The sequence below is a fragment of the Manis javanica genome, chromosome 3, assembly GCF_040802235.1.
Source record: "Manis javanica isolate MJ-LG chromosome 3, MJ_LKY, whole genome shotgun sequence".
Lineage (NCBI taxonomy): Eukaryota > Metazoa > Chordata > Mammalia > Pholidota > Manidae > Manis > Manis javanica.
In genome coordinates this window covers 152,625,531-152,645,737 of record NC_133158.1, presented here as the reverse complement: position 1 = coordinate 152,645,737, position 20,207 = coordinate 152,625,531, and the positions used below count along the sequence as shown (strand labels likewise).

Sequence of the window (20,207 nt, the reverse complement as noted above, 5' to 3'; positions counted from 1 at the left end):
AAAAGATCTCTTAACCTACAAAAGTTTACAGACTCTCCCTCCCTCCAGACTCCTGACCTTACTGTCCTCTTTCCTCCAAAATCCCGTTCACCCCCTTTGCCATCCATACCCGAATCATGACTTTTTCCTCCTTTACTGCTCTCTCGCTTTTTTTCCTCATTCCTATTGTCTTCCCCACCACCCCAGCCTCCTTTGTATGGCGATTCAAAGTCAGACAGACTTACACACAGCATCAAACAAAAGTTACTGCCCTCATTGCCACACCAGACTACCCTCTGAAAAGCTGCTCTGAGCCTTTACACCTCCACTTTCCTCCCTCCACTGAAGTGTTCACTAGCAGCTACCCTTATTCTCCCTACTTCTGCTTCCTCTATGACCAAAAACAAGCCTATTGCAGGTGATGGCCAGATACCTACAGGAGATGTCCCTACTAGTCTTGCACCATTCACTACAAAGGTAACTTCCAGTACCCACAGTATTACTCCTCCAACCGTTTCATGAAATATCCCAACAGCTCATTCTCCTTATCAATCCCAGATCCCTGGAACTCTCGATGGGCTGCCAGAGTCACAGCCTCAGTTTACTACGGGGAGTCCTCGACCCCCCACAGTACCCTTCATATCTCTCGAAAGTATGTTCCCTCTCATTCCCAGATCTCTCAAGTTGCATCAGATAGCAGACATTCCGAAAAAGTCATTATCCAAACTCTTGATAGTGCCTCTTCATCTTCTTATCCCCACCCCTCTTCCCATTTCTCCTACTCTTTGTTACAGCTCATTCAGGACACCACCATCTTTCTCAACCACACCCTTAACACAGCCAATTGTTTCTTGTGCGCATCACTACAGCGCCCACTGCTGGCCACCGTGCCCCTTAATATTTCCAACTACTCCTTCCATGCAGAAAGACAACCCCTCTGCCCCCTGGCAGACATACCCCTATGGGAACCAGAATACGCAGATAATCTCACCATCCACCACTGTGTAAGCCCAACTCCACCCCCTTCCAGCGCACTTCACTGCCTCTCTATCTACACCCCTACCTCCGGCTCTAAGACTTTTATGCAACCGGGACACTTCTTTTAGTGTAATAGCAGTCTTTTCAACTCACTGCCTCTCAACTCCGATACACCCTGCATTCTCGTCACCCTAATCCCACAGTTAACACTTTACAGCATGGCAGAATTCCTTGAGCTCCAACCTCCCTTGCCCTCGCGCACAAAAAGAGCTGCTTTCCTTCCCATCATGGTCAGTAGCTCTTTAATCACCTCAGCCATTGGGGCAGGGTTTTCGGGAGAAGCCTTGGGTCACTCTCTATAGGCAGTTAGAGATCTCAACGCCAAACTTGAGGGAGCCCTGACATCCACTGCCGATTCTCTAGCCTCTCTCCAAAGACAGGTCACTTCGCTAGCTAAAGTCACCCTTCAAAACCGGCAGGCCCTAGATCTGCTTACAGCCGAGAAGGGCGGCACCTGCGTCTTCCTCTGGGAAGAGTGCTGCTATTACATCAACGAATTTGGCATTGTAGAAACTGACATTACCAAACTCACCGACCTTGCCTCCAGTCTCCACTCTGCTTCCAATTCCAACCCATTCTCGTCAATACTAACAAACCCCCTCCTCACCTGGCTCTGGCCCATTGCAGGCCCCATAATAATCATTCTTCTCGCCTGTCTCTTCTTACCCTGTATAATAAAGTTCATCAAATCCCAAGTCGGAAAAATCTCTAATCAAGCTTTCGACCAGCTTTTACTCAGGAACTACCAGCTTCTGGCCACAGAAGATCCCTCACCCTCACGTGCGTGACCTCCTCACCACACGCTGAGATGGACCCCTCTCTCCACTAGAAACTGTTCCTGGAAACAATAGCCGCAGACACCTGGCTCCTGATACCCATATCCTCTTGGCCAACCTATGGTTACAGGGAACCTTCATTGATTTCCAAACCTGAAGAAGTCCACATCTACTCGTCCTTACTGCAGGGAGTCCTATCAACCCTTTCCTCCCAATCCTCAAGCCCTCACTCCCTTCTCCGTCCCTGTTCAGCAGGAAGCAGCCAGAGAGAAAGCAATGTCCACAAACCCATAGAGGAGAAAGGGGGGAATGAAGGGTCCCCACCAGTAAGATGGCAAACTTCCGGCTTCTCTTCGGGGTCCTCAGTTCCCGCCGGCGCCACCTGAAGCCCAATCACCTCTCGCCCCCCTCCCAATCCCAGCACCTAGCCAACAGCCACCAGCCCCGTAGAAGTGACACCTCAATCAATTCATGGCCCCTCCTATATAACCCAGCACCTTTCCCTAATAAAGCGGAACTCTCCGGTGAATTGCTGCTATGTGTCGCTCCTTTCCTTTCAGTTTGTACTACCAAGGGAAGAAAAAATTAAAGGTATTTTAAAAATAAAAGAAAAATAAGATGATGTATCTCCTGCAATAGTAACAGAGCATTGTGGTTAAAACATGAGTCTGGACAAACTACTTGGGTTCAAATCTTAGCTCCAACACTTATCAGCTCTGTGACTTGGGTAAATGTTAGAAATTCTTTTGTGTATCTTTGTTTCCTTATGTATAAAAAGGGTAGTATTTACCTTGTAAATTGTTTTGAGATTAAATTATACCCACACACAAATATAAGGGACTGGGATTTTATTTTATCCTACTTAAAAGTTACTAAGTTATATTGATACTGTTTTGTGGATATTGACAAAACACTAGACTCCTGGGTCGGAGACAAAGGACTTTGGTGTTGATGGTACAACAAACAGCATGAACATGAGGTTTGCATTGATTCTCTTGTCCTTCAAGTCCCAAGGAGGTGATGCAGAGAATCCAGATAGATGTTATGCATATGGTGGTTTGTGTTGCAGCCAAGGAACACTAAACTTGGGGGATCTACCTCTTTTATAACAAGCAGTAGGCAGGCCTGCTTTTGGTCCCAATGGGAGATATTGCTTCGTAATACAACCCTGAGAAATAGCTTGGGTAAAGGTCTTTTGTTACTGGCATGCCAACCAAAACATATAGTAACACAAGAGACCCATGAAAAACTCTCTCTCTCTCAACAATGTAAATCAATTAAAAACAATACTATACACATAGCAAGGACTCTCAGCGAATATACACTATTATCTTTACTGTGGAATAGTCTACATATTCTAAAATGCAGTGCTTGGAAAGCATAACTATTATGAAATTATCAAATGTATATTAAGGCTTGAGTATCACAATATTTATAAATATTTAAATAAAAAGAATTGCAGAGAAATGTGTTAACATACACAGATATTTGTCAGAGATATACTTGGAGATATTTGAAATTTTGTTTTTGATCAGTAGCCCTTAACTGATTTAGGGCCATTAATTAACTTGACAGAAGTTTACTCTGTCAACATTTTACAAATTAACCCGAAGTATCACAATTAGAATGAAAGACAGTCCTGGTTAATGTTACGGTGGCTTTCTGGAAGGGAGCTAGCAGCTGTTAGCACCATTTCTGTACAGCAAATTGTGTCTGGGTTTTTTTTTATTATAATTATGTTTCTTAGGACTTCAAGTTTTTGGACTTTCTCACAAATGCTTACACATATGTGTAAAATTGGAAAATTGCCAAGAAAAATTTTTTTTGACTAGAGTAGGACAAAGACATATTCCCAGCAAATTTTTGGAAAGGAAAAGAAAGTCAGAGACCCCTAAGGAAGAAAGATCAAGGGAAAAAAATTGCAAATGTATATAATATTGATGTAGGAATAAGTTCCATATGTTGAATGTTTCAGCCATTAAATCCTAGAAAGAAATAATACTGGAGAGGTGATTGACTACAATTCAAAGTAAAGAACTGTAACCAAAAAATACTATGAAAATGTGTTTTGGGGGAATTGATTTTTCTAAGGAGATTTTAAGAGGAAAGAGAATGTCTAGTATCCTTGCAAACTTTGATGAAAATAAATGATAATATTAGTGACCAATATAAATTCTGGTTAGATTTCTTTTCAGGAAAAAAGATTGAGGAATTGGATGAAAGAGTTAATATGGCAGATCAGAAAGAGGGTTTTAGTGCAAGCCTGTCTTCAACTGTGTCAACACTATGCTTCCTGTCTGCTCTCTAGTTTCAGTTTTATTCTGCGGTTAAATGTAGGTGGCTTCTATGTGGTCTGTACCACAACACATTTTGAACTGACTCATCATTAATAACACCATTTGGAAACCTTGTACTGGAATTCAAAATTCCAGAGAAACGTGCCCAGATTCAGAGATTCAGGCTTGCTGGCTGAGCTATAGGAGACAGTCTATGAATGTAATATTGCAGAAATTGTTTTAAAGGGAACTGTGAATTGGGTTTCTAAGGTTTCACTATGTAACAGTATAGAACAACTCCCTTTACTGTGCTCATTTACACTTGGGAGGTATGATAACACCCACTTACTACCCGGTAAAACGGGTGAGTGCTGAGCAGAGCTGGCTGGCTGACTGGGCGCCCATGAGGCAGAAAGAGGGGAGAACCTCAGACCTAAAGCCAAGTCCCACTTGTCACTTCTGAGTCGGGCCCCAGGGATAAGACAGGTTTTTACAGGTAAACAAAGATTTCAATCAGTGTGATGATAAAGAATGCTTACCTTGAACCCCAATCAAGCAAAGCATTATCTCCCCCAAAAGAATTATATTCATCTCACTGATAGATCAAAATTTTTTTCTCAATTACTATATTTTAAATTTCATCATTAAAAATTTCCAGAAATTTTTTTCTTCTTGTTACATAAGCACATATACAGTATCCTTGACTTTCCCTCTCGAGCCACAAAGCCTAAATTATTTACTATCTGGTTCTTTACAGAATAAACTGGCCAAACCCTGGTCTGACTGAGAGATATTGAGGACAGTGTGACAGGGGAGGAGTGAATGGATGAGATGGCTAGGGCTATCCACGAATGAGTGGCTCTAAGAAGGTATTAATTTTCTGAGTATGTATTGGTTGATTTAGAAAACACTGGAGTAGTAAATATGTTTTTGTCATTTAGACAAAACACCCTAACTTATCTAAATTAATCCTTTTCAATGAAGTTAAAACATAAGATCAATACTATGCATTATAACAAGGGTTTGAAACAATCTTCCACAAGTTTAAAGCAGGTACACAGAACTATTCCATATATATTGGCATTTTTTTATTCACCTTCCTGTAGCTGAGGATATATAATTTCTTAGTTTTTTCTTTTTGGTTTTTAAATGCTGTTTAAAGAAAACACAATAGTACAGATGGTTTTAAAAAAGTCCAGTGTAAAAAGATACGCAATAAAAAGTGAATTTTTACTTCACTTCAGTTTCCTAGTCCCTGTTTGCCAGTCCTCTCCAGAGCCAGTTTATTTTGTGACTTTCTTACACTGCATATCCATGCATATCTAACATGCGTATGTCTATAGCTCCAATTTCTTTTGCTCTATATACTGTACTGTATCTTCCTCTTGCTAGTTAATGTAAGTTGGAGTTGGTTTCATATCACTTCCTATAGCTGTCCCTTATTAATAGCTGCATAGTATGCAAAAGTTGAACTAATCTATACCATTACTGACTATATATCATAGTGTCTGTTTCTTTTTTCTCTTAAAGCAGTACACTAGTCAACTTTTAAAATCTTTCCCAGACTCTTCATGAAAAAACAAGGCATTTCCCAGTAATCTTACAGTACATTTCTCATATTATCATGAAGTTGAACATTTTTCATATGTTTAAAGGTCATTTCCTTTACTTTGAATTGTCTGTTCATGTACTTGGATCACTTGTCTATTGGGATCATGTTCTGTTTTTAAAAATAAAACAATTCTTGAAAGTACTATGTCAAGGAAAGAAATCCTATTCAAGCCAAGTTTCATGGATGGAAAAAAAAAGGCCTTATTCAAGAGTTTCAATTACTTTACCAGAAAACAAGAATTTTCCCCACTCAGCCTCCTTTTACTCCACACCCTGTGAGAGAGCCCTGAAAATCTATGTGATCTAGAATCAGTAGTTTTTTGTGTGACCTAGCCTTCCTACTGAATAATCAGTTATTGGCCTAAAGTCTAAATTAATAACGTCAGATGCAGCTCCAGGATAGAAGAAAAACTAACGTAAAATCCTTTTTATGTATAGAACTAGTTACAAGAAGGCTGGGATAGTAATGAAAAGAGAAGAAAAACTAACTAATTTTAATTCATGCAGAACAGCTAAAAATTATGAAAAAAAAAACACATTTCAAAGAAGAATGAAATTCTGCATTAAAATACACACACACACTCTTATTTGAATAAATTTTAAAGTCAAGTCTCATATTGTTTTGGGTAAGTATGCTTACCAAATAAGAAGCTGTTGCTTTGGCTCAAAGAACATGTTTTAAATGAGGCAGTCTTGATGATCAGATTGCTTCTTTGGGACCTGTGCTTTTTGCGTATGTATAAAATTTTATGGTGTTTAAAGTATAGGCTAAATCCAAAGTAAAGTTCCTCAGAGGTATGAGTCTGAGCTCAGCACCTTCATGTTTCTTTCTGTCAATAAGTTGTTGAAAAATGACAGGGATTTATGCACGCACATTGGCAGATGCAGACTAGTAACAGACACCCAGGAACACGAGGGCATTTAACTAAATGAGCTATAGGTTGTTTGTTAGTTTATGTGAGGATCACTCTTAAAGAAAACTCAATCTAAGCTCTGACATATGTTGCCTTGGGGCAATTAGCCACTGTCTTCAGAAACTTTCCTCCTACAGAAAGTGGTGACAAAATGCCCCCCTCCCCAGGTGTCTTTCTGGAGGGATTCTGGATGTCGGACACATGTCATTGCTCAAGGAGCATTGCTGTATGTCAAGTTAAAGCCTGGGCAAGATTTCCTACTTTCATCAGCATTTAGCTAGCAACCCTGACAAGTGAAAACAAAACTGGAAAAGGAGCCTAGAGGCATATTTATCATGACTTTCCCTGCTAAAATAGGCTTTGCTATGGATTATCATCCATGTTTTTAGTTAAGAATAGGGCTGGTTTTTCTGATCTTTTCCCCATAAGAGAACATTTCTTATCATTAATAACATGATTTACTGAGCTGGATAATCCTGCTATGCATTTTAAAATTCAAAAATAAATCTTTCAGACTCTTTTCGTAGTTTTTACTTGATGCTCATGTAAAATTTGGCTTTGATCCACTCCTTGATTTTCCGTGCCTAATCATTGCCTGCTGATTAAGCTAAACTTTCCCTTGCCAAATTGCCATTCCGAAGTGCGAACTGCGTGGCCTTTGGAACACTTTCTGGATCAGCTGTAGACAACAGTGAAATTCTAATATTTAAATTTCCGAATAAGAGATAGATTTTGGTTGGCTTATCGAATTCATACTGCTGGTTTATCATATGTATACATTTTTATGCATTATACATATAGTTTCATTTTACGATCGCCTTTCTGCTCCTTCCATTCCTCACCTCCTCCTTCATCCTTTGTCATCCTCTGATCTGCCGCCTGCCTTCAGAGCCAAGGAGGCTCCGTGCCGCCCTCCTGGATCTCTTCTCCTTCACACACACTTTCACACTCCGTTTTTGCTGTGTTTGCTCTGTTGAGGGGCCAGGAGCCCTTATGAACATTTTAGGACAACATCTCGAGATAAATGAAGGGAGGAGCCTCCTCATTATCCTTTTAAGAAGAGATGATGTCAAAGCTGTTTATATTTGGTGTTTGGGCTTTTCATATGTTCTGAAGTCATTTAAACTATTTTTAGATGTTCAAGTAAAATGGTTAAAAGAGAAAATCTTGTATCCAGCAAAAATTGCTTGACCTGCTCCTTGCATTCCATTTTCCCCCTGAAATTATTTCATATCTATGTAAGACAAAAGTCAGATACTGTCATTCCTCTGCTTTGAACCTTTCTCTGGTCCCTATAACTTCAGAGAAAAGCTCAAAACCTTTAACAGGGCTTCCAAAGTTCCCTATGATCTGGCATTTCTCTTTACCGCCTCCTTCTCGTCGCCAGCCTGAAGGAGAGGTGGGGGTCACAGTGAGAGCGTGAGCTCTGGAGACACAGCACTTGGCCATGGAACCTGGTTCTTCCCATTCTGTCTCTAGGACGCTGGGCGAGTTACTTGGCCTCTCTGTGACTCAAATTTCTCATTTGTGCTTTGAGTTAATAACTGAACCTACTTTATGAGATTTTTGTGAGGGTTGAATAAGGTAACATGTAAAGGGAACTTAGAGTAGTGTCTGAATTACCTATAGTATGTGCCAAGTGTTTGCTGTTAAAATTCTTATTTTGGTTCTTTTCAAATGCTATACCCTCTGCTTCTGGGTCTCTTTACCTGCTTTTCTTTCTTTGTAGAACTTTCTCTCTTTAATTCTCACCATTGCTTATATAATTTGTACTCCCCTTATCCATTAATCTGGGTTCACAAGAGAAACAGAACCAATAGGAGATACGTAGATATATATCATGGGATTTCCACTTATTTTTATCTGGAAAAATACTCCATTACTTAAATTCAAATAAAAAATTTTCAATTTAATAAATACTTCATTTGAAAGATTACAGTAGTAAACATAATCAGAAAGTTCTGTCAAAGTTTAAATAATAATTACAGCTTATATAGAAACATCTATCCTATATAATATTGTATCATAGTAAATCATGCATTTAACGATTTTTGTTTCAGAATTAAAGTCTTTTAAATTGAAAAGAATCTATAGATGATGTAGACATCATATCTACATATCTATATGTAAGGACTGGCTCACGTGATTATGGAGGCTGGCAATTGCCAGGATCTGCAGGGTGAATCTGAAAGCTGGAGCCCCAGGTAGCTGATGATTAGTTCCGGTCGGGGTCCGAAGGCTTGAGAACCAGGAGAGCTGAAGGTGCAGTTTCTGTCCAAGAGCCAGCAGGCTTGAGACCCGGGAAGAGTTGATGACATGAGACTGTAGGCCAGAAAAAAGCCAATGTCAGTTTAATGGCAGGCAGGAAGAATTTTTCCTTCCTCAGGGAGAGTTTGCCTTTTTTTCCATTCAGGTCTTCAATTACTGGGATGTAGCCCACCTACACTAGGAAGGACAATCTGTTTTACTTAGTCTATTGATTTAAATGTTAATCTCATCTAAAAACACCTTTACAAACACCCAGACTAATGTTGACCAAATACTTGCGCACCCCATGGTCCAATCAGAATAATATATGAAATTAACAATCACGTCTTTCAAGTCTCAGGTTAAAGACTTGAGGTTAAATGTCACACCTTTGAGGAATCAAACTTTGACCCTGAGATTGTTTTCCTGTCTTTCTGACCTGTGAAATCTCTGAGTACAAGGATGTGTTTATCTCGTTTTCTACTCTATTTCTAGAACCTAGCACCGTGCCTGGCACATGATAGACTTTCAACAAATGCTTATTTTATGATTAATTAATAGATAATTATAAGACTTTTCCACTTCTGATAATATAAATATTTAACAATATCCAAAATACTGGACAAAATACTTTGTAATGTAATAAGTAGACTAAAAGCCAAAATCTTCCTACTTATACTTATTTAAACTATTTAATTTAAATTGCAGATTCTGATCTCCAAACTGCGTTGGTGGCAGGTGTCTAGCAGAATGTGTTGATGTTTATTGGTATATGCATTTTACACTCAATCTGGAATTTATATCCTTTGACAAAGTAGATGTAAACAAGATGGTTTTCAGTTTACTTTGGTAAAAATTCTACTTGGTTCATTTTATATTTAACCATACAAATTAACTGGGAAGTAAAAGTTAATATACATGAATATCATCAAATAATCTTAGACTTGAAACATCCTCCCACCTTCAGCAAGAATCCTTTCTTTATCAATTCTTGAAAGATATATATAACATATATAACACACACACACACACACACACACACACACATGTTAACTGTCCTCAAACCCATTTGTGGCCAAAGGCGAGTTTGGTGAGCTTTGTTGTTAGTTTTCTTTTGGCTTTAGACTTTTAAGTATAGTCAGTTCTCATTATTTGCAGAATTATATTGTATAGAATTGCCATGAGCATTGAATTAGAAAATATTGAACCATTGCTCCTAGAGCAAAAACAAGGTTAGGTTCCTGAAAAGCTCTGGTCATATTTGTGTCAACCAATCAATACATAACCTTATTTTATGTATGTTTCTTTTTAAAGACAATTTATTTAATATATACTGTTGGTTAATGAACACAGAACTCATGGCTAGTAGCACTGTACCACATACCTGAACACAGCTTGGCAAACACAAGTATTTTCTCTGTAAGGTACATCTCAGCCTTCTTGCACTTAGCAACACCAGACAGCACTTCACCACCGTGCTTGGGGGCCACCAGCAAACTCACCAACAGAGAGCTGAAACAAGAAGGCAGAGTGGTACCTGGTTTAACCCCAGTTTGGAATGAATGTGTGTTTCAGGCAACTCACATTTTTTATGACTCTGCACATCTCTGCATATGGCTGGAAAGTGCTGTGATAGACTTCGGCGTTAAAAATAAATTTTAGGTTATAGGCTGTGGATAGAGTGAAGTTTCCTATGGCCAGGATTCTCACCTGGTCCTGGTCGTCTTGCTCACTACACATGTGTGGGCAATACATTGGTATTGACTATATAAAGAGCTCCTCCCCGTGCTCTGGGTGACACAGTGGCACAGCTGTACAGCTGTAGGGCTGCAGGAGAGCAGAGACAGGAGTGGTGGCAGTGCGGAGGACAGAGACTGAGACGGCTGTGGGGGCAGAGAGGCCCAGAGGCGGAGACTGACTTAGTGCTTGCAGACTTGCTCTGAGCGGACAGGATTCTAGAGATTGACCTGCCACTGTAGGAATAAAGTTGAGTAACTCTTTCACCCCAGGAAAATTCCACTGTCATTTCTTTGGTCTCACTGAATTCATAGTGAACTTACCTGAGGCTGAAACCAATTGGCAAGACATAGGCAAATTTGCAAATACAGAATCTGCAAGGATCAACTGTACTAATATCTGGATGTTTCCTAAGATTTTTTAGGAGGGATTTTTATAAATAGTGCAAAGATTTAGCCTTGTAGTCAGTTGTAGGTGACTTCTATAACAAAAAGTTTTAAGGCACTGTCATATATGATCTATACACAGGCATGTGAAGTTTGTTAAAATTTCATTTTATTATGAAGCAGAGTTATTCACTTGACATTTCTGAATTCCCGCCTTCAGTACTGGGGATGGGTATAGTCTGCAGCTATGAAAATTATGGTACAATTATTTAAAATTTTTGATCAAAAAGATCACAAATCACTCCAAATTTGATTTTCAAAACCCTTATTTTCTATTTTAAAGATGAAAGAAACTAAGGGCTAGACAGGCTAAATGACCACCTCAAGGCACTTCTAGTAAGGACACCACCAGGACATAGCTACATTTTCCGTGACATATTCCATGCTCATTTCTTCAACTTGACTTTGTGTGGAAAGATGACCAGTTTATACAAGGTCAAATTAGTGGCCATGACCTCAGTAGCGTTCTAGTCTAGTGCTTCCAAAGGTTAGAATATATCAGAATGGTCAGAATTAACAGAGGGCTTGTATCTCTGAAGGGGATTGCCCCTAGGCAAGTTCACTCTGGATTTGGTGAGACCAAATAACGACCATGGAACTTGGGGGTAAAAGGGTTTTTACTAGTCTTTATTTTCACAGTGGCAGGTTGAGTGCTGGAACCATATCTGCCTCTGCCAAGTCTACAATCTGTCTCCAAGTCTACCTCGGGGGGGAGCATTGGCTGAGCTGTTTGCATATTAACACCCCAACAATAATGGCTCATTGCCAATGGGTGTGTAATCATTAGCATAGCAGTAGGCGAATTATATCATCAAGTAGTTTAGGGACAGTTGAGGATTCTGGCCATAGGAACTTCAATTTTCCCTACACGGCTGTTTAAAACAGATTTCTGCGACCAACCTTCAGTGTCTCTGATTCTGTAGGTCTGTTGAAGGCTGAGAATATGTATCTCTTAAGTTCTCAGGTGCTGCTGGCACAGATGGTCTGGGGATCACTTTCACTAAGCAATTTGAACCAATTTTTCTGGGCAACATTTCTGAGTGAGGCTGAGGAAAGACAGGTTGTACTTGCTATTCAGCTGTCTGCCACCTGTCGAAGCATGCACTGGAAATGATTTCTCTATAATTAAAACCTTTATGTAGTTCAGCTTTGAGCAATTTATTGAGTTCTTTAAAATATTCTAGGAATAATTGAAAAATCAGTGTTTCTGGAATAGAGCTGTCAATATGGGACTGGCCAGGAACTCCTAATTAGTGAAAGCTGTTAATCTCATGATATAATATTAGTCAAAGAGGAACTTAACAGTTAAGCTTTTCTTTATGCAAATTTTGGAAGTTTCATTGTCCTATGAAGTGAGGATAAGCTCATTTAGGATAAGTAGACACCACATGCCCCATTGTGGGGAAAATTGAAGTTCCTGTGGCCAGGATCCTCACCTGAACCTAAACTACTAGATGATGTACCTGGCCTGCTGCTAGGCTACTGCTTCCACAGCTGTAGGCAATAAGCGATTACTGACTGAGTCACTATATAAAGAACTCTGCCCAGCGCTCTGGGTGGAGGCAGAAACGGAGGAAGTTTATGGACCTGCAGACTGTTGGGTGCAGGTGTAATTCCATTACTTGACCTATTGCTGGGAGAACAAAGCCTGGTAGTAAACCCTTTCACCCCAAGAATGTTCCATTGTCATTCATCAGTCTCACTGAATCCATAGTGAACTTGTCCAGGGCTTAAACCCATTGGCAAGACACTAACTTCTAAGAATTTCTTTCTAGAACCTTCATCAACTATAAGGTAACCCTGCACCCATGTTTGCTTCTACAGCCTGAAGTGCTCCATGCTTATTCCTGGAAGGAGGATGGGTGGACACCTGACCAAAAGGGCTGATCAGATTCCTGCTCCAGAGACATTGAAACAGACCTAGGTATTTGTTAGATTCATTTAGTTTCCAAAACTGAAGGACATTTATATGCAGGAGCAGGGGAGTTAGCTACTTACCTTCATGTGCAAAGTGAAGCAGAGAAGTAGCCTGGAGACACACACAAAGGGAGACAGAGTAACATCCTGGGCCCCTGCTGCTTTGCCAAGTGCTGGTTCTAGTTCCTAATGAACCTGACTGGAGATCTGAAAGACTCCTGATTCTTTTTGAGACTGTGGGTTTTGGCAGGTTGAATGGGTCTTTGTTCTGAACTCTAAAATTACCTGAACTAAGAGTTTGCTAAAGACATACTCTTACTTTTAGCACCACCCGTGCTTGGGGACAGTATTAGAATTGGCAGCGAATGAGAAGCAGCAGTGCCGCCTCTGGGATGGGCTAGTTGCATGAACTTCAGTCACATTGCTGCCCTGCCTCAAATCTCTGACCTGTAAGTAGAGTGGGTTGATCTAGATGATTGTTTAAAATGGCGTTCCAGCTCTAATACTCTTGCGCTAAAGGAAAACAAAGAACGATGGGTTTGCTCACTCTTGGTCTGGAATTTTAAATGGAGCCTTATACCCTTGGAATCAGCTGGAGCAGGGCGTCGGTGTTCACGTGAAGGCACCTGGGGGAGAGCCACAGTAAGAGGAAGCATCAAGAGGGCTTGAACAGTTACCTCCAAAAATAGGAAGGAAGTTTCCGTCATTCCTAACTTCATCTTTGTTAAACTTCTGTGGTTTTCAACAAGAGATTTAGAATCAACTGGGAACCCAAAAACCACATCAAAACCAAAACTAAAAAACAACTACATGCCCTGGACACACTCCTCCCCAACTAAATCATGAATTCTAGGGACTGAAAAGGGAGGCAGGCATCCACAGATGGTAAAGATTTCCAGGTGATTGCAATCGTAGCCAAGATTAGGAACCATTTGCGTTTGTTTAGAAAAGGATGTCACTATGTTGGAAAGCTCATAAATAAGCAGTGAGGGCATGCAGGTAAAATCAGAGTTCTTACAAGCTTAAAAATGAAAACTTAAAACTTAAAAAAAAGCCAAGAGCCATATAAAATTCTTATGTTCCAAAGACTTTAATAAGAGTAATCTATATGTTTTAAGATTTCTTAAGGATATATAAGGTAGCAAAAAAATAGTCTATAAATCCTGGAATCATCAAGAACAATGTTACATTTCCTTCAGAATATTCTTTTAAAGAAATTAAGTGAACATAATATATTTTTGAGAAGGTTTCTATTAAAAATGCCTTGAAAAAAAGAATCTAAAATAGGTTTCTCTCCCTTAAAATACAATAATGAGATAGTTTATCTCAGTGTGTCAACAAAATAAGCATTGTTTGTGTGGAACTGAGACAACTTACGATGTGATAGGAGCTCACAGAAAAGCACTAAACTTTAGCCTTTGAACATTCCAGCTTCACTGGAAGAGACAATGGCTGGGAAAATATTTGTGGTCTATGGTTTGTGTTCATGCTTCATTCTCATCAGTCAGCTGCTCTCTGGTTTCTTCATCTGTTTTCACTACATACTCTCCCTCCCATTCTATATCCTGTCTACTTAATGGATTCTCCATACTGACTTTCATATGCTTAAAACTTCTCAGTTTATCTGTTTGGCATGAAGGACTTTCAGTGTGTCCTTCATTGACTACATGTTGTAGCAGTGAAGAGGTAGGAAATTTTCCTGCCCTCTTGGAATTACCATTTTAGTGCAAGAAAAGACAATTAGCAGGAAAACAAGTAAATGAGATGATTACCAAGTACGATAGAAAGAGGCACACTAATAGGTGGATATAATGAGAGGGAGATGGTGAGACTCTTTAAATTGCTTATTCACAAGTGGACTGCAGTTAGAAATGCCTGTAGAGGTTTGGTTTGTTTTTATTTAATTATGATGTCAGGATCCTACTCAAGTTAACTCATAAGAGTGATGCCAGGGTTCTTGTTTGTGGAGTCGAAGAATGAACTAGCAAACAGTCAAGGTAGGAGAACCAGGGAGACTTTTATTGAGAGATACAGTGAGAGGACAGACAGATCTCCTGGCTCATGCCAGGAGGGTACGAGAGCCCACAGTGGTGCATTGTCTAGGGGTTTTATAGGTAGTTGAGGATTTTTTGGCAACCAGATAAAAGATTTAGGTGTGTGTACTTATTACGTGATCCCTGAATATTAAAAATTAACTTAACACAATAAATTTACTGCTCTGATTTCTCTCTGGGATACTGAAGTCATAGTCTAGGAGCATATCAAAAGGCCGCCTGCCCAGCCCCCAAGGTGGGCTGAGGTATTGTCTCTTTGCTAAAGAATAATTTAAGAATCTTACTTCTTAAACTTTCTGGGTGTTAAAATGCAATCTTATCCTTAAGGTGGAATCCTTCCTGCTTCTACTATGTTGTTTATAGCTGGGTCTGCATACTAAATTAGTTGCCCAGTTTGCGAATCACTTCATCAGGTCTGAAGGAGTAAGGACAGCACTTAGGCCTGGGCCTTTAGCATGCCAAGGTCAATCTTACACATGATTACAAATGATTAGCATGATAAAAACATGTGCTACTCTTCTTTATCTGGGGAATATTAACTGATCTCACTGAAGAATGACCCTAGAGATTAATGTTTAACACAGAGTTTTGGTAGGGGGTTTCCTTGCATGTAGTTACATTGCTCTGACTGCAAATATTCTGCCTTGCTTTTTCCAGAGGCCCTCACCCTATTCTGTCTAAGCCCATGGTCCCTGTCTCAAGAGTGGGTCCTGTTCAGCTGAAGTTCTTATAAGTTTTCTAGGTAATTCTAATACACAATGAAGATTGACAACTGTTTTAAAGGAAGATCTCTTGAAGAAGATATGTGAGCTGAGACCTAAAGGAGAAAGAGGGAGCCAGCCTTGGGCAGAGAGGAGGAGATTGTTCCAGAGAGAGGCAGCAGCAATTGCAAAGCCCTGAGGTATGAGAGATTTTGGCATACTTGAGGAAAAGATTGCAGGCCAGCATAGTAAGCCCAGTATGTGAGAGGGAGAGTGGAGTTATAAAGAGGCAGGCGAGGAAAGAGCAGCTCATGCCAGAGTTTGAATTTTATGTTTTACATAGTTAAAGTTGACATAGAATGAGAAGTCACTGGAGAATTTTAATCAGGTGAGTGACATGATGTTAATATATTCTTTAAAAAGGCACTCTGCTACTGTATGGAAAATGAATTCTAAGAGGACAATGGTGGTGGTGGAGAGATCTGGTAAAGACTATAGTTTCAGCCCGATAAAAAGAAGTGGCCAGCTTGGGTAGGATGGTGGCAATGGGAGAGCAAGGAATGCACGGACATGGAAATGTTTTGAAGGAGGAACTGGTAGGTCTTGCTATGTATCGATTATTTAATTTGCCTAAGAAAGAGAATCTGAGCAGTGAATCAGTCATTCATTTGATAGACCCTCTCTGTTCCCATTACAAAGCAATATGCTATCATACGGTCTACTAGGTTTCCTTGTGTCAGTCAGTGGATGGTAGTCTTAGGATCTGGAGCTAAAATAATTTGGCCCAATATGCTGCTCATATGGGATAAAAGTTAATTTATACAGAAGGAAGAGCTTTATTTGAAGCAGGGATATGGGTATGACAGTTTCTCAGACCTTCTTAGATTCCCCTTTAATTATCACTCATTAAATAAGATTTGTCTTTAGTGAATGGTGTTATGGTCAAATATATGCATTATGAAAACTTTGAACTTCTCACACAGATGGATATAAATGCATTTTCATTAAACTCAGATTAAAAACATGCATAATTACAAGGCCAAGGTTTTTTGTTTTGATTCTTAAATTGGGTTTCTATTCTGCTGGCCTCAGGCTGTCCTGCTAAACTGTGACTTTGTGGAAAACAAACAAACAAAAATAGTTGGTTATAAAGGAGGAAGAAAATGTGGTTACTGTTAGATTGTCATAATGATGCCGAGGTTCTTGTTCACAAAGCTGAAGAATGAGCTTCACAAACACTCAAGGTAGGAGAGCAAAGCACAGGCTTTTATTTAGACATAAAGTGAAAGGACAGAACTTCCCGCTCACGCCAGGAGGGGACAAGAGAGTCTGGGGTGGTGTGTTGTCTAGGGCTTTTATAGGCAATTGAGCATTTTGGAGAACATGAAAAAAGGCTTAGGGGTGTGGACTTGTTAAGTAGTCCTTGAATATTAAAAATTAACACAGGAAATTTACTGCTCTGATAATTTTTCCCTGAGATACTAGTGTCTTGGTCTGGGAGCATATTAAACAAGGCCCCCTGCTCAGCCCCCAAGATGGGCTGAGGTATTGTTTGCTAAAGAGTAAGTTAAGAATCTTACTTCTTAAACTTCCTGGGTGTTAAAATGCAATCTTATCTTTAAGGTGGAATCCTTCTTGCCTTTTACTATGTTGTTTGTGTCTGGGCTTACTTGCTAAATTAGTTGCCCAGTTTACAACATCACCTCATCAGATCTGATGGAGGAAAGACAGCACATAGGCCTGGGCCTTTTAGCATGTTAAAGTGAACTTACACATGATTATAAATGGTCAGCATAATAAAAACATGTGCTACTCTTCTGTATCTGGGGAATATTAACTGATCTCACTGAAGAATGACTCTGGAGCTTAATGTTTAACAGAGTTTTGGTAGGAGGTTTCATTGCATGTAGTTACATTGCTCTGACTACAAATATCCCACCCTGCCCCCTCCAGAGGCCCTCACCCTACTCTGACTATACCCATGGTCCCTGTCTCAATAAGTCAAGTATGGGTAAAACAACTAAGAATATGTTTTATAATGCAGCTGGTCATATCTAAAACTCCACATATGTTCAAAGAAATCTTATAAATGAGAATATCCCTATAAAAATGTTAGTTTCAAACTTATGAAATAGTAGTATCTGGAAAAAAATACTTTAATGTTTTCAATGAGAATTCACCAAATGCTTACCTTAAATTTCCAAAATGTGAAGTACTATGTTTTTAGACATTATTATTCATACACTTTGAATGTGAAGGTCAGTCACTTTTGCTTGTGACCACATGGGCAAAACAGACATTTGTGAGTCTGCACATATCCAATATCTTGATTCACTGACCTGTGAAATCAGAAATCCTTGATTTTTATTTCTGTAAAGAGAGAAAGGGAAAACATGAGAGCCAGAACAAAAATAGTATCTTTAATGTTTCTTTTTCCTCACGGATTTCTGAGTTCTCTGTAATGGATACCTTTCATAAGTCATGAAAAATTCACTTGTGGATCCAGAGAAACTTTCCGTCAGCTTCCTTGCTTGCCAAAATTTTTAAGATCTCCTGACGTGATATGTGCGAGCCCAACAATAACAAATTACCTCTAAAATTTTAATTGCCTGTAGAAAAGCAGATTAAATTGTGTGTTCATTTGGCTGCTTGTATTTTAACCTGAATTCTGCTTTCTTTCCCTTTTCAAGAATTATTAAAATATATCACTTGAATCACTATACCATGTACAAGACTGGAGAAGAAATATTAAATTGGTTAACAAAGAATGCTGCAGAAATTCCCTTCTAGGTGGAGCACTGACAAACCTTTAGTTTAAAAATGTTCTACTAGTGAGTAGGAACATTGGTCAGATGTGGAAAATTATAGAAGCTCAGATGATCTGAATAAATGCTGAAGTAGAGGAGTCAACAACATAGATCACAGGACTGTTTCCTTCCCCATCCTCTGTTCCCTTAGACTTCTTCTCCCCATCCCCAAGTGAATGCATGTGGTTCTTTTGTTCTAGGTGCCATCTTCCATTTTCTTGTCTCTTGCTTCTGCACCTGGTATGCACTTGTTATCAAGTTCTCATAGCATCTTTTTCCCCTTCTTCACAAATTTGCTGAACTTTCATTATGACAAGAGAAGCCCTAGAAATGAATTGATAAACATGTCCTTGTTCAAATCCCTTGGGTATGGCCCCCACACAGAATGAGATGGTTTCACAGCACAACCCTAGGCTGTTTTGATCATAGAGGATGTCTGATTGTGTGACACACCCATTTCACAGAACTGTGAATTCTAGTGTCATGGAAGGTGCTTTCACAGGTGATGATTAACCTTCAGGTTTTTCTCTTTCAAAATGAGCCAGAGGAAAAGAACAACAAGAGTATAAGAGGTAGACAAGAAGTCTCCCTGCCCCTCCACCAAAAAATAAGCCATTCCCCAAAAAATAGGTCTCTGTCCCCAACTGTGTTGGGCATTCAACTGAAGGAGACACAGATACAAACAAAAGAACAGTGAGAGATATGAGCATATAGACTGTAAAACTTAAAAAAGAGAGACTGAAAATTCTCTGCAATGAGTGTTAAAGGTAAAATAGAAGTTCATTGGCCAGGATCCTCACCTGATCCTAATCTACTCGTCCACTGTGTACATGCAATTATGTAATACTTAGCCTACTGCACATGCACATGCTTGCATACCCACTGGCAATAAGCCATTATTGCCTGTGTTGCTATAAAAAGAGCTCCACCTGGTACTAGGGGAGAGGCAAGCAGAGCCTGGAGTGGAAGCAGAGCCTGAAATGGACCTGCTACTTGCAGACTGCCGTGGAGGTGGATGGGACTCTAGCACTTGACCGGCCACTGTGAGAGTAAAGCTTGGTATAATCCCCTTTTTACCCACAATGTTCCATTGTTATTTTTCAGTTTCATGAATACAGAGTGAAGTTGCCTGGAATTGAAACTGCCCTTGGCCCAGAGCTACAACCTGATATAAAGAAACAGAAATTCTGGAATAGACACTTATGAATCAGGACCAGTACAGAAGATGATAGAAGATTAGGAAGTCACACCTAACCAACAAAAGGTAAGGAGACTTAAATTATATCAGGGAAGATGAATTTCCCTGCTGTATTAGTTTCCTATAGCTGCTGTTACAAACTATCACAAATTTAGTTGCTTAATACAGTATGAATTTATTATCTTACAGTTCTGGAGGTCTGAGTTTACTTGAAATCAAGGTGCTGCAAGGAATGCAGGCTGCAATCTTTCTGGAGACTCTAGAGGAAAATCTGTTTTTAGCTTTTCCAGCTTATAGAGGCTTCTAGTGACTCTCTTATTTTATTCCATAGTTTCAGCATAGTGACCACAATGTTTGCTGAGAGTTGGCTGCGCTGGTGATGTGTCATGGACTCACTGGGAGACAACAGGGGAGGCAGTTGTAGAGTTTATCAGAGGACTTTGTTAAGGATGTGCAACCTCCTCTGGGTTCTCCAAGAAATGCTTCCTTTGCATTGAGAAAAAATT

At 39.7% G+C, this 20,207-nt stretch overlaps 1 long non-coding RNA gene across 4 annotated transcripts in view; it reads left to right on the top strand.

Annotated features, from left to right (window-relative positions):
- Nucleotides 1–20,207, top strand: part of LOC118970490 (uncharacterized) — a 200,721-nt gene that overhangs the window by 81,654 nt on the left and 98,860 nt on the right. For 2 of the 4 annotated variants that reach the window (XR_012129440.1, XR_012129441.1), the window contains exons 4-5: nt 15,653–15,896; nt 19,608–19,767. This is a non-coding gene — a long non-coding RNA (uncharacterized lncRNA). The remainder of the gene's footprint in view (nt 1–15,652; nt 15,897–19,607; nt 19,768–20,207) is intronic. The other 2 variants (XR_012129443.1, XR_012129442.1) reach the window with 1 other exon arrangement.